This window comes from Arachis stenosperma, chromosome 9, assembly GCF_014773155.1.
Source record: "Arachis stenosperma cultivar V10309 chromosome 9, arast.V10309.gnm1.PFL2, whole genome shotgun sequence".
NCBI classification, from domain to species: Eukaryota; Viridiplantae; Streptophyta; class Magnoliopsida; order Fabales; family Fabaceae; genus Arachis; species Arachis stenosperma.
In genome coordinates this window covers 80857002-80864159 of record NC_080385.1, presented here as the reverse complement: position 1 = coordinate 80864159, position 7158 = coordinate 80857002, and the positions used below count along the sequence as shown (strand labels likewise).

The 7158-nt window shown below is 40.2% G+C and overlaps 1 non-coding gene across 1 annotated transcript; it reads left to right on the top strand.

The window, feature by feature from the left end:
• The first annotated feature begins 618 nt into the window (after window positions 1-618).
• Window positions 619-726, top strand: LOC130953851 (small nucleolar RNA R71). Its single transcript, XR_009076011.1, has one exon. It is a non-coding gene; the product is annotated as a small nucleolar RNA R71 (small nucleolar RNA).
• The last annotated feature ends 6432 nt before the right edge of the window (window positions 727-7158 follow it).

The following is a 7158-nucleotide window of genomic DNA, read 5'->3' as shown; positions in this document are numbered from 1 at the left end:
ACTTTGAGTGGTTTTGATTAGATCAGAGACCATGGTTGCTAAGTCAGAGTGGTTCTACTTAGAATTCTCTGTCTGTTGCTGAGAAGATGATGGAAAATGCTTGCCATTGCTAAACCTGTTTCTTCCACCATTATTGTTGTTGAAACCTTGTTGAGGTCTCTGTTGATCCTTCCATGAGAAATTTGGATGATTTCTCCATGAAGAATTATAGGTGTTTCCATAGGGCTCTCCCATGTAATTCACCTCTTCCATTGAAGGGTTCTCAGGATCATAAGCTTCTTCTTCAGATGAAGCATCCTTAGTACTACTTGGTGCATTTTGCATTCCAGACAGACTTTGAGAAATCAAATTGACTTGTTGAGTCAATATCTTGTTCTGAGCCAGAATGGCATTCAGAGTATCAATCTCAAGAACTCCTTTCTTCTGATTTGTCCCATTGTTCACAGGATTCCTTTCAGAAGTGTACATGAATTGGTTATTTGCAACCATTTCAATTAGTTCTTGAGCTTCTGTAGGCATCTTCTTCAGATGAAGAGATCCTCCAGCAGAGCTATCCAAAGACATCTTGGATAGTTCAGAGAGACCATCATAGAAAATACCTATGATGCTCCATTCAGAAAGCATGTCAGAAGGACATTTTCTGATCAATTGTTTGTATCTTTCCCAAGCTTCATAGAGGGATTCTCCATCCTTCTGTCTGAAGGTTTGGACTTCCACTCTAAGCTTACTCAATTTTTGAGGTGGAAAGAACTTTGCCAAGAAGGCATTGACTAGCTTTTCCCATGAGTCCAGGCTTTTTTTAGGTTGTGAGTCCAACCATGTCCTAGCTCTGTCTCTTACAGCAAAAGGGAATAGCATAAGTCTGTAGACCTCAGGGTCAACCCCATTAGTCTTGACAGTGTCACAGATTTGCAAGAATTCAGCTAAGAACTGATGAGGATCTTCCAATGGAAGTCCATGGAACTTGCAATTCTGTTGCATTAGAGAAACTAATTGAGGCTTAAGCTCAAAGTTGTTTGCTCCAATGGCAGGGATAGAGATGCTTCTCCCATAGAAGTCGGGAGTAGGTACAGTAAAGTCACCCAGTACCTTCCTTGCATTGTTTGCATTGTTGTTGTTTTCGGCTGCCATGTCTTCTTTTTTGAAGATTTCTGTTAGGTCCTCTACAGAGAGTTGTGCCTTAGCTTCTCTTAGCTTTCGCTTCAAGGTCCTTTCAGGTTCAGGGTCAGCTTCAACAAGAATGCTTTTGTCCTTGTTCCTGCTCATATGAAAGAGAAGAGAACAAGAAAATGTGGAATCCTCTATGTCATAGTATAGAGATTCCTTGAGGTGTCAGAGAAGAAGAAAATTAGAAGGAAGAGGTAGAAAAATTCGAACTTAATCAGATAGAGTTCGAATTGTGCATTGAGAAGGAGTGGTACTCCATAAATAGAAGGATGTGAGAAGAGAGGAAGAAATTTTCGAAAATTAAGTGAAAGATTTTGAAAATATTTTGAAAAACTTTAATTGATTTTTGAAAACCAGGAGTGGGAAAGAAATCAAGTAATTTTTGAAAAAGATTTTGAAATTAGAATTTAAAAAGATATGATTGAAAAGATATGATTTGAAAACGATTTTAAAAAGATTTGATTTTAAAAATTAATGACTTGCCTAACAAGAAAAGATATGATTCAAACATTAAACCTTTCTCAACAGAAAAGGCAACATACTTGAATTGTTCAATCAAATCATTGATTGTTAGCAAGTATCTTTGAAAAAGGAAAGAAATTGATTTTGAAAAAGATTTGATTTTGAAAAACTTTGAAAACTTGAAAAAAATCTGAATTAAAAACAGAATCTTCCCTCTTGTGCCATCCTGGCGTTAAACGCCCAGAATGGTGCACATTCTGGCGTTTAACGCCCAATGCACTACCTTTTTGGGCGTTAAACGCCCAACCAGGAACCCTGGCTGGCGTTTAAACGCCAGTCTGTCCTTCTTCACTGGGCGTTTTGAACGCCCAGCTTTTTCTGTGTAATTCCTCTGCTGCATGTTCTGAATCTTCAGTTCCCTGTACTATTGACTTGAAAATAGAACCAAGATCAAATAAACAATGCATGCAAGACACCAAACTTAAAATTAGACACTAGACTCAAACAAGAAACATGAAATATTTTTGGTTTTTATGATTTTGAAATTTTTTTTTGTGCTTTTTCGAAAATTATATGAAAATAGAAAATAAAGGTTTCAGAATTCTTAATTAGAATTCCAGGAATCATTGCAATGCTAGTCTAAGACTCCGGTCCAGGAATTAGACATGGCTTCACAGCCAGCCAAGCCTTCAAAGAAAGCTTCGGTCCAAAACACTAGACATGGCCAATGGCCAGCCAAGCCTTAGCAGATCATTGCTCCAATAGCAAGATTGATAGAGATCAACAAGCTCTTGTGATGATCAGTTGAAACCTCGGTCCAATAAGATTAGACATGGCTTCTCAGCCAGCCAAATTTCATCAGATCATCATGAAACTCTAGAACTCATTCTTAAGAATTCTGAAAAATACCTAATCTAAGCAACAAGATGAACCGTCAGTTGTCCATACACGAAACAATCCCCAGCAACAGCGCCAAAAACTTGGTGCACGAAATTGTGATCATCAATGGCACCATCAACATGGTACGCTCATTGCAATCTCAACTCTCTATCACAACTCCACACAACTAACCAGCAAGTGCACTGGGTCGTCCAAGTAATAAACCTTACGCGAGTAAGGGTCGATCCCACGGAGATTGTTGGTATGAAGCAAGCTATGGTCACCTTGTAAATCTTAGTCAGGCAGACTCAAATGGGTATGGGTGATATATGAATAAAACATAAAGACAAAGATAGAGATACTTATGTATATCATTGGTGAGAGCTTCAGATAAGCGTATGAAGATGCTTTGTCCCTTCCGTCTCTCTGCTTTCCTATTGTCTTCATCCAATCCTTCTTACTCCTTTCCATGGCAAGCTTATGCAAGGGTTTCACCGTTGTCAGTTGCTACCTCCCATCCTCTCAGTGGAAATGTTCAACGCACCCTGTCACGGCACGGCTATCCATCTGTCGGTTCTCAATCAGGCTGGAATAGAATCCAGTGATTCTTTTGCGTCTGTCACTAACGCCCCGCCCTCAGGAGTTTGAAGCACGTCACAGTCATTCAATCATTGAATCCTTCTCAAAATACCACAGACAAGGTTAGACCTTCCAGATTCTCTTGAATGCCACCATCAGTTCTTGCCTATACCACGAAGACTCTGATCTCACGGAATGGCTGGCTCGTTTGTCAGGCGAGCGCTCGGTTGTCAGGCGATCAACCATGCATCGTGTATTAGGAATCCAAGAGATATTCACCCAATCTAAGGTAGAACGGAGGTGGTTGTCAGTCACACGTTCATAGGTGAGAATGATGATGAGTGTCACGGATCATCACATTCATCAAGTTGAAGAACAAGTGATATCTTGGAACAAGAACAAGCAGAATTGAATGGAAGAACAATAGTAATTGCATTAATACTCGAGGTACAGCAGAGCTCCACACCTTAATCTATGGTGTGTAGAAACTCCACCGTTGAAAATACATAAGAACAAGGTCTAGGCATGGCCGTGAGGCCAGCCTCCCAAAGAGGGTTCAATCATCAAAACATGATCAAAAGATCCTAAGATTGAAAGATGAAAATACAATAGTAAAAGGTCCTATTTATAGAGAACTAGTAGCTTAAGAATGAGTAAATGACATAAAAATCCACTTTCGGGCCCACTTGGTGTGTGCTTGGGCTGAGCAATGAAGCATTTTCGTGTAGAGACTCTTCTTGGAGTTAAACGCCAGCTTTTGTGCCAGTTTGGGTGTTTAACTCCCATTTTGGTGCCAGTTCCGGCGTTTAACGCTGGGAAATCTGAAGGTGACTTTGAACACCGGTTTGGGCCATCAAATCTTGGGCAAAATATGGACTATCATATATTGCTGGAAAGCCCAGGATGTCTACTTTCCAACGCCGTTGAGAGCGCACCAATTGGGCTTCTGTAGCTCCAGAAAATCCACTTCGAGTGCAGGGAGGTCAGAATCCAACAGCATCTGCAGTCCTTTTCAGTCTCTGAATCAGATTTTTGCTCAGGTCCCTCAATTTCAGCCAGAAAATACCTGAAATCACAGAAAAACACACAAAACTCATAGTAAAGTCTAGAAAAGTGAATTTTAACTAAAAACTAATAAAAATATACTAAAAACTCAACCAAATATACTAAAAACATACTAAAAATAATGCCAAAAAGCGTACAAATTATCCGCTCATCAATGGCTGAAAAGTTTCTCTTTGGTTTGATAAAAATCGGGTTCAAATCGGTTTCCGAAAAGATTGAAAAACTAGCTGAAAATCAAGCAGAAATCTGATGAACTTTTGGAAAAATGTTTTTGGTTTTTGGAAGAATATGAAAACGTGTATTCATGGAGTTTTGGGGTCAAAATGCAATTATTAAAAAGTTTGGGGTTGAAAATTAATTAATCAAAAGTTGAGGGGCTAAAGTGCAATAATTAAAAGTTATAGGGGTCAAAGTGCAATTTTCAAGAAGTGCGGGGTCAAAATGCAATTTTTGAAAGTTAAATAAAATATTATTATTTTAATAATAAAATATTAAAATATTATTTTATTAATAATATTATTTTAATAATAATATTATTTTAATAATAATAATAAAATATTGATAAAAAGACAGTTTTTCCTAAAAGCCTCAGGAAGGTAGTTTTGAGTACAGAATTCTCTAATTTCCTTTAATATACACCTAAGAGGAGGTATAAGAGAAGATATAGAGGTATATGAGGTAAAGAAACAAGATTTTGAAACTTGTGTTTATGTTAAAAAGAAAAGGAGTTAAAAGTGATATAGCTGTGTACCTGACCTTACAGAGTAAACAGAGAATTGTAAAATGAGCTTTCTGTGATGTTGTAATGCTTGATTTATGATGATTGCTAAGTGATGGAAAGTATGGTTATATGTGAATTTTGAGCCTTCGGGCAATGCTTGTGAATGTTGTGCGGGGACGCCCGTATTGTGATGTTGTTTCCCAGACAGGCTGCGGTAGAGTAGTACCAGCCCTACAAGCTGAATGCTTGGTAGAGGCCTGACTTGCATACCTGCGGTATATTGAGACCTGAGCAAATACCAGCCCTGCAAGTCGAGAGCACTTGGTAGAGGGTATGCGGTACTTAATCTGGGATTAAGTTATGGGAAGGCCTTATCTGACTTGGAAGGTCGGATTGCGTCGGGTGCGGGTCGAAACCGACAAATGAGCTCATTACCTGCAGTAGGGACAGACATGCATCATACTTGTTTGTGCATTATTTATTGCTTATCTTCTTGTGTTCTTGTTCTATTCCTTGTTTGTTTGAGCATAACTGTGTGATTGCATATTAATGTGTGAATGTGCATTTACTTCCTATTTTCTCTCTTGTTCATGTGTTAGTTTATGTTGCTGTTATGTACATATTACTCTACATTTATTTATACTTCTACGACCACGGACATTATAAATGAACTTAACTGTAAACCCCGACCATACTAAGAACTCCCCAGTTCTTACCCCTTACACCTCTACAGATGGACACGGGAGTCATATTTTACGAGATTGATCCACCGTACATCCACGAGGACCCGGTGCGCGGCGAGTATTACATCTACTGTGCGGTACCTCGTATCCGTAATTATGTAGTTCGTGGTAGACCTTTCCAGTACCCTATTAGGACAGCATACTTTAATCCTGATGCACCCTATGACTTTCCTTTATCTTGGTTACACCCCGGCGGACCTGGGGTACCTCATCCTGAGGAGCAGATGCCACCTTCACCTGACTATCCTCCTCCACCTGAACCTCCTCTACCTGATGAGCCTATACCTGCCCAGCCTATCCATGAGGCACCTCCTGCACCTTTTGTCCTTGATGAGTGGGGTGATCCTGTGTTGCCACCCGAGCTTGATCCTTTACCTGAGCCGATTGAGCCTCCTGTCTTTGATGAGCAACAGGGACATGAGTATGATCAGATCATGGAGGCGCCACCTCCTTCTCCCGACTGTATTTTGTTTGGTAGCTATCCTTTTATGGTTCCTGTGGCCAGCAGTGGTTCCTCTGCTATCACTCCGGCAGAAGAAGAGGACGAGGAAGAAGAAGATCCAGAGGAAGATCCTAACTTCATAGTTATCTCCTCTGACAGCGACGACGATGAGCCAGGCGAGGCGCCAGCAGGCGAGCATCACCATTTGCCCAGTGGTTTTCCGTGAGGTACTCTGGACCAGGATTGAGGAGACTTTTTGAGACGCCTAGTCTAACTTCAGTACATTAGAGTGTCTCCCTCACCTTTGTTAGCATGATTAGAGGGAATAGGCATATCATAGAGTTAGGCTAGCCTGGGTGCCAGCTTAGGGGCTTTTGGTCAGGCCAGGCCCTGGGGCGACTTATGTACATATATGTATATACTATATGAGTCACTGACTTAGGGGTGCTGTACTATAGCTATATGCTTATATAACTGAGCCACTTCTGTAACATGATGTATATTATAGTGTGTTGTTCCATATTCTGTTATCTTTTGTTTTATGTATGTGAATGTTTAATTTTCCCTTGATATATGGAAGGCATGCGACTTTAAATTGTTCTTGTTTTAAAAAAAAATTACTTGTAAAATTCGCGGGGTCTTAACAACGTACAGGCTTATATTTATTAATTAATAATATAAAAAGGAAAAACAAGTTGGTAACATTCAATTTCTAGTATAATCTAGACATGCTAGAAGTTGGGTCGTTACAAGCACCACTCTAGCACAATAATTGGTTGTGCACCCTTTTATGTCGAAATCCAGGGCACGCGGCCGCGTGGGACACGCGGTCGCGTGGAATGCCATGAATCCCATGTGACGCGGGCACGTCAATTACGCGGTCCCGTGGGATGATTTGTGCCACTGGCACGCCTCCAGCCATGCTCCAGCGAAACTCTCTGTTCATTTTTATTTTTCTCACCTCTCTTGTCGACGCGGACGCGTCGCTGATGCGGTCGCGTCGCGTGACCTCCATTTTTTTTTCTTTTATAAAAGTATGCAAGTGTAGATGCATGAAGGTACTGATAAAGAGAAGAGTTATTGACTAGGAAAAACTAAAG